The sequence below is a fragment of the Rhinopithecus roxellana genome, chromosome 16 (genome assembly GCF_007565055.1).
Source record: "Rhinopithecus roxellana isolate Shanxi Qingling chromosome 16, ASM756505v1, whole genome shotgun sequence".
Classification (NCBI taxonomy): domain Eukaryota; kingdom Metazoa; phylum Chordata; class Mammalia; order Primates; family Cercopithecidae; genus Rhinopithecus; species Rhinopithecus roxellana.
Genome location: NC_044564.1, coordinates 109395531 through 109409421, shown reverse-complemented (window position 1 = coordinate 109409421; position 13891 = coordinate 109395531). Strand labels below are relative to the sequence as shown.

Here is a 13891-nt window from a genome sequence, read left to right as displayed (position 1 = left end):
AAAAGTTTTCACAGATGCAAATCAAGCAAAACCACATTGACTCTGCTTGTCACCAACAGATAAAATTAGCCATCACACTAATATTGTGTGTATTAGTTATACACACAATAATTAGTGTGTATCAAGGAAGTCTTTATAATTTTACTTATCGTTGTAGAATGGAAAATACAATTTACCCTTCTCTTTTAAGCAACTCTCCACCTTTCCAATGGTAGGTATAGATCAGAAAAGCAAGACCATATAATGAGCTTTTCTTGATCCCAAATTAAAATATCCATCATAATCTACTTTATCTGCCAACAGGTTCTCACCAAATACCTTCATTATAGTATCTAAATTTAAATAGATTTGTTAAATCCCCAGTTTCATAGAGTCTATAAACAGATTTAGCTTAAGGGCCAAAACTTACTAAAAGTAGTAAATATTACATATGCTTTTGTGTAAAAAACTATATCCCAATGGAAGCAATATTCCAGACCACAGAACTATGGTAACTATGGTGTATGTAAGTTAAGCTTACAGGAGCAAATGAAACTGCATAACTAGCAATTTGAAATCTTCCACACTGGCTGGGTGCAGTGGCTCATGCCTATAATCCCAGCACTTTGGGAGGCCGAGGCAGGTGGATCACCTGAGATCAGCAGTTTGAGACCAGCCTGGCCAACATGGTGAAACCGCACCTCTACTAAAACTACAAAATTAGCTGGGCATGGTGGTGCCTGCCTGTAATCTCAGCTACTTGGGAGGCTGAGGCAGGAGAACTGCTAGAACCTGGGAGGCAGAAGTTGCGTTGAGAGGAGATCACACCATTGCACTCCAGCCTGGGCAACAAGAGCGAAACTCTCTCAAAAACAAAAAGAAAAACTTCCACTTAAACAGAATTTTTATTTTTTCATATTTTCAGTAATGAGAAATCTGCAGCATAATCTACTCTTTTCTTACTAAATTCAACTAGAGAAAGATTATATATTTCTAAAGAATCATCATCATTTTCCACATACCTAGTTAACCACAAGAGTCCGAGATATATTTTTTGAATGATTTTGAATGTTCAAAGTAATAGAAATGATGTTTTTCTATGTAGAGCAAATGATACCTTTCAAACAGCAGGGCATAAAGCATGCTTCCTCACTTTCATTTATACCACTTACAGGAATTTATCTGCTTTTGTATTAAAAGCTGAAATGCATATCAAGTTAATTTTTTATTTCTATCAATCATATTTGTCACTATTTTGATAAGGCTATGTCATAACTTACCAAAGGAGAGAGACAAGTTAACAAATACTCTAAGAAACCACTAATATCTAGACTTGACTTTTAAAATTAAAAGCCTCCCCCATTTACTCATTTCAGAGGGTCAAAAGATAACATAATCACAGAAGGATGTCAGCACAAGCACTATTCTCTTCAAAGGTGCTTTCTCCATTTCACAACGACTCCATTCACTTAACAACATTTCCTTTTCTACTATTACCTTAGAAACAAGCATCTCCTACATGCCAGACATCATACAACGTCTTTCACATACATTATATCTTAATCTCACAATCTTGCAGAATAATTATTCTCACTTTTAGAAAAAATTGATACAAAGATAAAGAAATTTGCCTACTATCACAACAGCTAAAAAGAGAGGGAGCTAGGAATGAAGCAGGTCTTTTTAGCTTCAAAGTCACTCTACCTTCTAGTACTCTCAGTTACCCCAGAAGTCCAGACCATAGAACTACTTCCAAAATTGATCAACTCTCCCTGAAAGGGAAATAAATTGCACACCTAGCCTTCTAGGGAAAGAATCCACATAACAAACAAATGTTTGAAGCATTCACGAATATTTTAATCTAACAGTATCTTCTGTTTACAGTTTACAAACATGTATATTATCTCTTTAAATCATCACAGCAACTCTGAACATGAAATAGGAATTACATTATCCCTATTTTATAAATGAAAAAAAACTTTGCAGTCTCTGGTATACAGTAAAAGGGAAAATATTTATTAAATGAATAAGATTCAAATAAGCTAAGTGACGTGTCCAAATTAATGGCAGAACAGGATTCAAACCCTGATCTCCTTTAATTCTAAAACCAAGGGACTATACAACAAAACACAGCTCCCTCCATAAGCTTTTTTCAAAATAATATAACAAATTTATGTATAATACTAATAAAATACAGTTATAAAACAGAGCTAAGCTGATAACTTATTCACTTAATAGTCACATTTTTAAGCTGTTTTTGTTGGCATAATGACAATGTAATTATTAGGATAAGAAGACCACAGACCACAGGGGCCGGAAGCTGGTCATATAAACTCATTGCATCAGTGCACACAATTTTAATACCATTGGACAGACAACTTGAAAGTTTCAAAACAAGGATATCTATTTAGTCATTCATTCATTCACTCAGTCCCTCATCTTAACATTTATTGAGCACCTATTATGTGGCAAAACCCAGAAGAGTTTAGGTTCTTAAAATGCACTACAAACACATTCAGTCTCATTAGTTATCCCAGAACTAAGGAGGAGAGGTCTTTATCTCTATCTGATATGTAAGAAAATGGAAACTCGGAAAGGTTAAACAACTTTTTGAAGTTACATGGTCAAGCTAGGAGTTATTTCCAAGTGGTAGAATACATCTACGCATGTGGGTATCTTTTCTTTCTATATTTCTATGAACCAGTAGTCTACCACTCTACACCAGGATTAAACAAAAAGAGTCTAATCTTACATTGTTAAAAATACACACATTACTATTAAAAATCCATACACATATGCACAGAACAAAACTGAAAGGAAATATGCTAAAATGTTATCAGTGGTTAGTGTATGCATTTTTTTCTTCATTATGCTTTTCCGTACCATGAAAGTGTTATCACTTCCGGGAATTAAAAAATATGTCAGGAAATCTTTTGGTTTAACATTTTAAGTTACTACAACAGTATTTTTCACAATGCAAGTTGGGACCCCTTCTGTAACACAGAGAGAAACAAAACAATCAAGGTTACTCCCAACCGAGGCAAATGGGGCAAGGCGGGGTCAGCCACCCAGTTAGGAAGTTCTTCCCTATTGAGTGAGATCAGCAATTTTTAAAAAATAAAATAAAGCACAAAATAGAAAAAGAAAAACAATTATCAGTAAACAACATACATAGTAAGGGTAAGTACAGTTTTGCAAAATATGTTTTTGCTAAATGACTTCATTTTCTTTTTGAGATGGAATCTCACTCTGTCACCCAGGCTGGAGTGCACTGGCACGATCTCGGTTCACTGCAAGCTCCGCCTCCAGGGTTCACACCATTCTCCTGCCTCAGCCTCCCAAGTAGCTGGGACTACAAGCGCCCGCCACCACGCCCAGCTAACTTTTTGTATTTTTAGTAGAGACGGGGTTTCACCGTGTTAGCCAGGATGGTCTCGATCTCCTGACCTCGTGATCCACCAGCCTGGGCCTCCCAAAGTGCTGGGATTACAGGCGTGAGCCACCGCACCCAGCCGACTTCATTTTCTAATATGCTGTATCTTATTCACTATATGACAACCACACTGCTCTCCTTGCTATTTCTTGAATATGCCTGGGACACTCCCACATTAGGTGCTTTACACTGACTAATGGCCCTGCCTGGAAGGTTCTTCCTCCAGAAAATTCAAATGACTAACTCTCCTCTCTCACTTGCTTCAAGGCTCACCTGTCCAGTGATGCTTACAAACTACAACTCCCCTAATACACTCCTGATCCTCCTCAGGTAAGCCTTATCTTTTCTTTTCCCACAGTACTTAAATTGTTATTAAACACTTACTCTGCAATAAGGCATTGGACAAGAAACTGAGATCTAAGAATGAGAAAAGGTGATACCTTTCACCACTTTTGTTTCATAAAATCATAATAGTAGCATGGAATACCATCACCACTTAGGAGTCAGACATAATACCAGTATTATTCCTTAGAGGTTAATAGGAAAATAGAGATGTTAAGAAGAAACAAGGGTGGTGAGTAGCAGGTCCAAGATTTGGGCCCAAATCCCTGATCCCTAAACTAAACATTCTTCTAAAAGTTTTCTCTTTAGTCTATATACATTCAAGTGATCATTAAGGGAAACAAATGCTTCGACTCTTCCAGAAGATATCCTAAAACCAGAGTATAGGTACAAATAAACAAACTGGATGATTTCTGAAACAAATAAGAATACATGCTTTAAAAATGTAGCACAGTCTTTATATTAGTCCCCTTTATCCAATCATGATCTGAAAACATTAAATGGAAAATTCCAGAAATAAACACTTTATAAGTTTTAAATTGCATGCAGTTCTAAGTAGTGTGATGAAAACTCACACCATCTTGCTTCAAATTAGGTGGGATGTGAATCATCCTTTTGTCCAGCATATCCCCACTGCAGACACAACCTGCCCCTTATCAACTGTAGTGGTATTGGAATCACGATACTTGTGTTCAAGAAACCCTTACTTTACTTAATAATGGCTCTAAAGAGCAAGAGTAGTGATGTTGGCAATTAAGATATGCCAAAGAGAGGCCAGGCACAGTGGCTCATGCCTGTAATCCCAGCACTCTGCGGGGCAGACGCAGGTGGATCACCTTAGGTCAGGAGTTCGAGACCCACTGAACCAGCATGGCAAAACCCCAACTCTACCAACAATACAAAACTTAGCTGGATGTAGTGGTGGGCGCCTGTAATCTCAGCTACTTGGGAGGCTGAGGCCGAAGAATCGCTTGAACCCAGGAGGCAGAGGTTGCAGTGAACCAATATCACACCACTGCACTCCAGCCTGGGCAACAGAGTGAGACTCCATCTCAAAAAAAAAAAAAAAAAAAGATATGCCAAAGAGAAGCCATAAAGTGCTTCCTTAAGTGAAAAGATGAAAGCTCTTGACTTTATATGGAAAGAAAATAAATCATATGCTGAGGTGGCTAAGATCTAGATTAAGAATAAATCTTCCATAAAGAACTGTGAACAGTATATTTTATTATGAGTTACTATTGTTGATCTCTTACTGTGCCTAATTTGTAAAGGAAACTTTATCATAAGCATGTATGAATAAGAAAAAACATAGTATATATAGGGTTCAGTATAATCCACAATTTCAGGCAGACCCTGAGCATCTTGGAACATTATCTCCTGTGGATAAGATGGGAATACTGCAACTCTAAAGCAAAATTAGGGTCTCTGAAACTGTTCATTTCATTCAAAGGTTAAACTAACAAAGAACTAAATATTTTATGACATTGTAATACTTTTGTTGTTAGCACACTACAAGACTTCCTGTAAGGAAATAATATCCATTCCTATAGTAAAAATTCCTGCTATTTAAAAAGTTTGAGGAATGAGTCCATTTGAGTAGCTGTTTTCTAAGAAATCATTTTGACTACAAAAAAAAAAAAAAAAGTAGCTCTTCTTTATTCTCAGCCCTTTCAGAGGTGAAATCATTACAGAAGTGTAAGCTTATCACTGGCTAGCTGACATTTTACTGTACTTGGGCCAGAACTCCAGTAATAAGGCAAAGGAACTGAAAATGTGAAGGTTTCTTCTCTCAAGGTAACACCAATGACAATACATACCTTACACTTGCAGCTGTTCTGTAAGCAAAGAGATAGACTTCAGTGATGTGTTGGTAATTTTTAAAAGCTGACATTTCCCCCTACATTATTTAAAACTTCAAATACAACAAAACAGTCCTGGCAAAGTGGCTCATACCTGTAATCCTAACACTTTGGGAGGCTGAGGTAGGTGGATCAACTGAGGTCAGGAGTTCGAGACCAGCCGGGCCAACATGGTGAAACCCTGTCTCTGCTAAAAATACAAAAACTAGTCGGGCATGGAGGCAGGAGCCTGTAATCCCAGGTAGCTGGGAGGCTGAGGCAGGAGAATCATTAGAACCCGGGAGGCGGAGGCTGCCGTGAGCCGAGACCACGCCACTGCACTCCAGCCTGGGTGACAGAGTGAGACGCTGTTTCAAAAAAAAATACAAGAAAACAGCTAAAGAGCAGGCTTCTAAATATGAGTGCATCTTGTCTATAAGACAAGAAATTTTAACTCTAACATTTTATTTTGTAGATGCATTCATAATCTATATTCCTAATGACCTCTTTTTCTTAATTTTTTTAAATTTATTTTTCCCTGAAGAATGTCAAGCAAGACCTAACAAACTTTTTCTAAAATCTCTTAAATCCATTCACCAAAGGTCCCACTACCAGATCATAATAAGAAAGAAATGTAAAAAGTATTGGCATTCTACTATTCAGCCTACGGTTTTCTTTAGCTCATATACTACTACAATGTTTTTCTGAGATGGTTTTCTTCTGCTTTTTCGTTGCTTTTCTCTACTATATTAGTAATGTTCATGTCTACAAATTCAGGTGACTTAAAATTAGAATCCAATATAATGCTCAAAGTTCTACATAATGATGAAATCTCAGGTTTGTAGGAGTTGCAGAGATAAATGTGGTGACCACAACATCACCAAGGACTCCCAAAGCAGTTAGAATTTGATTTCAATATTTACAAGGACAGAACCAAGACCCACAGCATTACAGAAGGGACTTCTCCAAAGTGGCATTTTTATTCCTCTCCACTCTTGAATGGACTAATCTGAATGCTAGTTAGAATCCACTAAAGATCATGATTTTTATTTTTGCTAAGTTGATAACAAACTGTTTTAATGAAGTTGGCCAAAGGGTTTGCCAGCTTCTTTAGGGCCAATTCTGACATTTGGCCACGTCAGCCAACCAGACAACAAGACTTGTTAAAAACAAAACAAAACAATAGAAAAAAAAAAAAGGTATTCAATGGAGAGAAAAGATTTAGTACATTATTGCGAGGCACAGCCCTTTTTCTTCATTCCATTCAGGACTGAAAATAAGCTGATCCATTTAACTATTCAAGGCAATATTCAAATTCATCTTTTTCCAAGACTACTCTGATTCCTCCACTGAGAAATAATTTGTTTCTTCCAAACATCCATGGCAGTACTTCTCAAACTTTTACATGCATATGAATCATCTGGGTATAAGTTCTTAAAGAGAATGTTCTGATTCAGTAGCTCTGAGGTGAGGTGATGTAAAAGGTCTCATATGATGCTGATGCCTGGGCTCACAACTACACTTCTGAGTAGCAGGATCTATAACCCACTTCTACAAACACCTTTGGCATCCATTACTTTCCTTTTGGTATTCTAATTATTTACATATATATCTTCTCTCCTCATCTGAATTACTAATTTCTTGAAGGCATGATATGCATCTCAATGATCTTTCTCTCCTCCATAGCAGATTGCAAACAGACTTTCAAATGATAGGCAGAAAAGAAAAATAATAACAAAGATACAGATTAAGTTCCTGCAGCCTGGGCCACAGATGAGTTCCTCTCTATGGAATCAGTTAGGCTAAAAATCAATAAATCTTGCAAAAAGTCAAACTGTTTTTAAACACTCCCTTGGTTAGAAGAAATAGAGTACAGCCAACAGTCAGTATCAGAAAAGCTGAGACAAAAGCATGCTAAGCATGCCTCATACACACTTGCAACATGCTGACAAGCTAGCAGATTTTTAAAGGAACTATCCAATCAAATAATAAGTCTATAATCTGTAGGAGCTAAAGGAATACCCTTTTGTAGTGTATCTTGAAAAGAAGATAGACTACACAAAGAATCACTAAATCATCAAATCCATGTGCTTACCCTATAGACAAGAAAAATAAGTGATTTAACCAAGGTTATGATGGTTAAATAAATGGAAGAGTTGGAACTCATATAGATGCCATGACATCACTTTTGCATTACCCTGCCTTTTGAGTGGAGACTCAAAAGAATAATGCCTTTCACTGTTCATAAACTCTATCTTCTGAGTACATTTATTCTGAATTACTAGAAGAAGAGTAAGCAATTTTTTGAAAAGAAGACACATAACAAGAACACATAATACAAACATGTACACACAAAAAACAAATTATCAATAAATATGAAAAAAATTCAACTTTGGTTGTAATCAAAGAAATGTAAATTTAAATTGCGATGCCATTTTTGGTCTAGTAAATTAGCACAGATTACAAAAACACCCACTATTGATAAGAGTGTGAGGAAGTGGGCATAGTCACACCCTGTTAGTAGGAATACACATTGGTACAAATTTTCAGTGGGGCAATTTAGTACAACATATCAGAAATTCTAACTATAAGATATACCATATAACCCAAAAAATATAATTCTAGAAAAGTATCCCGAGGATGTATCTGGACATTTGCAGTGAACATCATTGTATGCATGCCTTTTGTATATTTTTTAATAACTGAAAAACTGGAAATAACTAGTAACCAAAATGTCTTAACAAATAATGAAGTAAGCGATAGTGTATTTAAAGGTTGAGCCAGTATAATGCTATTAAAAATCACATTATACAGTTTAGAAAAAGTTTTCAATAACTAAGCAATTAAACATCTCCAAGAGTTTTACAAATTTTAACCTATCAGACATATGGCTGTATAATCCAGTGCTTCTCAACCCTGTGAGCATCATCACAGAATCAACAAAGGATATAAAGCGTTAAGAACTCTGTGTGGGCTGGGCACAGTGGGTCAGGCCTATAATACCAGAACTTTGGGAGGCCAAGGCGGGTGGATCGCTTGAGCCCAGGAGTTCAAGACCAGCCTGGGCAACAAGGCAAAACCCCATCTCTACTAAAAATACAAAGATTAACTGGGTGTGGTAGCTTGTGCCTGTAGTCCCAGCTACTTGGGAGGCTAAGGTGGGAGCATCACGTGACCTGAGAGGTTGAGGCTACAGTGAGCCAAGATCAGGCCACTGCACTCCAGCCTGGGCTACACTGCAAGACCCTGTCTGGGGAAGAAAAAAATAAAAAAGAACTCTGTGTTTGTCTCTGTCTGTATAGTCTAGAAATAGAAGACCAACAATTCTACAGAAAACCAGGCTAGACAGGAAGACAGTTCACACAAAAAGAAATGCAAATGACTTTTACACATAAGAAGCTTTATCACACTCGTATTAAAGAGAGGCAAATTAAAATACATTGAGATACCATTTCTCACCCATCAGACTGACAAATATCCAATAATTTGACATTATACTTTTTTAACCAAGGCTACAGGGAAACTATTACACTGTTGGTGAGATCATAAAATGGCCCAACCCCCATACGGAGAGTAATTTCAAATATATAGCAATACCTACAAAGCTACATATATATTTACCTTTTGCCCTAGCAACTTCAAGTACAGAAATCTATCTCAAAGATACACTATCAGAATTATGTAAGCATAAGCTATTGTTTGCAGAGCTATTTGTAATAGCAAAAGAATGGTAACAACAGTGAATTGGTATCTATCCATTGAAGCACAAGCAGTTAAAAAGAAATAGGCAAAATTTCTATCCCCACCTCCAGAATAAAATTTTAAGTTAAAAAAAAAGTGGGGGAAAAGTGTGACTAATATGCTACAATTTAATCCAGGTGGAGGGAGAAACAAATATATACCAAAATAAATACAAACAGCTTGCACATTTGAAAAAAAAAAGGAAGAAAGGAACATAAACTTGAAAACATTTTTTAAAAAGTTTTCCAGGCTGGGCGCGGTGGCTCATGCCCGTAATCCCAGCACTTTGGGAGGCCAACACGGATCATCTTAGGTCAGGAGTTTGAGACCAGCCTGGCCAACCTGGTAAAACCCCATCTCTACTAAAAATATAAAAATTAGCCAGGCACGGTGGCGGGTGCCTGTAATCCCAGCTACTGGGGAGGCTGAGGCAGGAGAATCACTTGAACCCAGGAGGCGGAGGTTGCAATGAGTCAAGATGGCACCATTGTACTGCAGCCTGGGCAACAGAGTGAGACTCTAACTCAAAAAAATTTTTTAAAAAAAATTTTCCTAGGTCTGGCACAGTGGCTCATTCCTATAATCCCAGCACTTTGGAAGGGAGGTGGATCAGTTGAGCCAGGAGTTCAAGACCAACCTCGGCAATATAGTGAGACCCTCGTCTCTACAAAAACTAAAAAAAAATAGCCAGGTGTGGTAGCACACACCTGTAGTCCCAGAGTTCCAGCTACTCAGGAGGCTGAGATGAGAGGATTGCTTCAGCCTCAAAGGTTGAGGCTGCAGTGAGCTGTGATCAGTCCACTGCACTCCAGCCTGGGTGACAGAGCTAGACTCTGCCTTGAGAAAAAAAAAAAAAAAGGTTCTTTTATTAGGAGGGGGAGATAAGACAGTTTTTAAAAAAGACAAATTAGACTTATCCAAATATAGTTAGCTTTATAGATTTAGCTTTGGAAGAGATTTTATATAATTATAAAAGGTAAATTTTTTAAAACTAAAAATTGAAAGATAAATGAAACAAATGAACCTAGCAACATATATGCAGCTGGTGGTTAAGACCACATAAATTGAATTACAAATGTACAGGAAACACAAGGAACAGAGAAACATAAAACCCCACCACAAGGATGTAATCAGCAATATCCAGAATGTGGCAAATGCTACAGGACAAAGGATCAGTTTCCTAAACAAATTACAAGGAAAACAATGAGATGAAGAGAGAACCTATGGGTTTAAAAAGTTTTATAAGCGACATATGAACCAATTGGAATAGATGGACTTTATATAGCCCTTGCTTTGAACAATGTTGTTTTTCTTTTTTTTTTAAAAAAAAAGAGAGAAACAATCAGGAAAACCCAAATACTGACCAGATATTTGATGATATGAAGGAATTTCTATTTTTCCAGATGTGACAATGGTATTGTAGTTTTTATTTAATTCTTACCTTTTTGAGGGACATACTTTAGTATGTCACCTGGGAAATTTTTTTTTAACTAATTTCTGGGGCTCACAGATATAACTGACCTAGTATAGGCCCCAATATCATTTCATTAAAACAGCCACAGATGATTCTAATGAGCAGCCAGGCTTTGTAAACTATTGATCCAGGGCAAGTTAAATCAACAAAATAAATGAAACTCACCTAGTTATCAATCAAACTGCATGCCTACAAAAGTACTCTTCCTTAAGACTGGAATCTGCATGTATTATTAACATTAAAGGATAAAATTGACATCTCTGAATTCTACTGTGCTTATTTTTAAGGTCCTTGTAATGATTAAATAAATGTTTACTTAGCTCTCTAATTTACATAGCTTCCTAAACTAAGTAAACTTTTCTTGGCTTCCTATACATATTGAACAAACCAAGAACAACAATGGCAAAACCCTTAGGTGTTCACGTGTGGGACAATTACGACTAGTAACAATTATGATCTATAAACATACTCATCAAGAGATTAACAAGAACACATCTTCAATAAAACAAATGGACTGGAGTGCTACAAATCTGAACTACAGAAGAGGTTACTTAGGGTGCATGAGACAACTTCTTTCCAATTTAGTCTTATTTCTCCTATTTCGCCTTTTCAAAACTTGTACACAACCAATACAGGAAGAACAGGCAACATTTCTATCCCCCTTGCTGATCATTTTCCCAGGGGAAAACCCTGAATAAACCCACCTTAGATAGGAAGATAAGCAGAAAAGAGCTAATTAAATCTATCGATCGAAATATATGTAAATAAAAATCTATATATATGCAAATAAAAAACATACATAATATATAGATAAGCTCAAGAAAAAAAGTTATCACATTGAGCTTTTGTGTATAGTTACCCATCCAGAAAGGTTTTGTGGCACAGTGATACATTCCAAAATGCTTTGAGATCAGGGAAAAGATAGCTGCTTGCCTCCAGAAGTTTGGGATTATGTTTAGGCAGTTATCTTATATGAACGCCACTAAATTTGAACAGGTCTCATTCTTTAGGGTTGAGGTACAAAGTGCCTGAAGAATATTATTATAGTAAGAGAAGACATAGCTTTTTAGAGGAGGCTATTTAAGGGAAAAATGATGACCTTAGCTAAACGGGAACTTGGCTTTTCTACATCTGTATGTGAGAAGGAATAAACTTGAGGTCTGAGAGAGAAAGTTGGAGGAGTAGGAAAAAAGTACACAGGGGAACAAAGAGGACAAATTATTAGACAGCGAGAATACTGAGTAAGCAGTTTCCATCAGTAGGAGAGAATTACCAATTAAGTAAGCAACTCAAAGTTGTGATTAGACAGGATGGATGTTTTACAAATATTTGCTAACTAGCATATGAGTATTAAAACTAGGTAAACACTGTATTCCAATTAAATCTAGTTTGACCTGTAATTCTAGTTTATTAACCTTTTCTGGGGCTTTATTTTTCAGCCTTTTCATATCTACAGGTATCCTCTAACATATTTTCCAGATTTTCATGCCTTTACATTTGCTTAGAAAGATAATTATACAAAATGCTTAAATTTTAGTTAAATCTAGATTCTATTTGGGAAAAAACTCACATTTAACAAGGTTAGGTTTTCCTATAAAAAGCATGAGTTATTCCAAAATAAATTATTTCTTCTTCATAACTCAGCTTTACAACCAAACATACGACTTGAGGAAAGTGTATCTGATATAGTTTGCCTGCTCAGTGTCTCAACTTTCCTTTCCAATGTCTTAAGATTTTGCCCTTTTTTTCTGATACCCTAAAAGTGCACACAATTCATAACTTAAGCCTTTTAGTGGGTAAGAAAAAGATTAGTGTCCAGTCTTAAGGAGAGAGTGGTCTCTAATAATGGTATTATTCTAACACTTCTAGAAGGAAAAATGTATTACAGTGTATAATGAAATCACCAAGAAATAGCACTATACAGAATATTTTCCTCGATACAGAAGTCATTTACTATTGGATACTTGTAAGAAGTGGCAATAAGACACTTTATCATTTAATATTACAATGTTTATATACAACTTTTTGTTCTCAAAAGTACTTTGACATTCCATTTAGTTTTTTACAGTGCTTTTTCTGAAAAGGTGCAAGTGACAAAAGAAAAGAAAGAACTATTTCAAACACAAATATTAAACATTTAATGGGGTATGGTGGAATAAGCACTGCAAGTCAAGAGACCTGTTTCTAATCCCAGCTTTGCCTGTAACTAGCTATGTGACTTCATATGAGTCACTAAATTGTTTCTTAAATTGTAAAGAAAGTAGTTTAGTGTTTAAATCTGAATTTCTAAAAATCCACTACAATTAAGGTATTTTCAAATATTACATTATAATAACAGCCCAATTAAACGTAAGTCATTTTGCCATATGTGTTTAGTCCTTCACTTTTGTCTCAATTTTGATCTGAAGCCTGGATCACTTAGCCTGCACACTCAAGACGCACTCTGGAGCAAGAGGGACTAGGGAAAGCATTTTAAGATGGGATGATGCTGAGCAAGTTAGGCAGTTAGGAATGAATGCATATTCAAATAAGGCACAATGAAGAAGAAATCTGCTTCGATGGGGAAATACGTTGCAACAAGATTTGAGGGAGACCTTGAGCTCAGACTGTCAGGTAACCACACCTTCCACCCTTCAAACTCTATTCTCCCAGTGGAATCCAAACCAGTCTCCAGTTCCGGGTTCCCAACCAATCGCATCAAGCCACAACAGAGGGCTCTGCTAACCTGGGCACCGCTTCAGGGATCTAGTGAGATTCACACAACCCTAGCACCTGTCGACCTCACACTCTTCCCAAATGGAGAGGGTAGAAAGGAACGCTGGGTCTATGCTTGGTCTTTTCCGATTCAAGTTACCACCAGGTCCACTAGCCGTCGAAACTGAAACCCCCAGACTTTGGGGAGAAGGGGAAGCTCCTACGCCGTGACCCTCCCACGTATCACTCCCTCAGGGCTAATTCTCCCGTTCTCCCCCGACCCTGGTTTCTCAGGCCTCGGGGACCCCGTGCCTGGAAGCCGACAGACGGATGGCGAGAGTGAAGGCAGCGGGGGAGGGTGCACTCCAAAACACTGGAGGAAAAAACGGG

At 37.0% G+C, this 13891-nt stretch overlaps 1 protein-coding gene across 1 annotated transcript in view; it reads right to left on the bottom strand.

Moving 5' to 3' along the window:
* Positions 1–13891, bottom strand: part of ERP44 (endoplasmic reticulum protein 44) — a 119820-nt gene that overhangs the window by 105578 nt on the left and 351 nt on the right. The gene's annotated exons all lie outside the window — the stretch shown is intronic.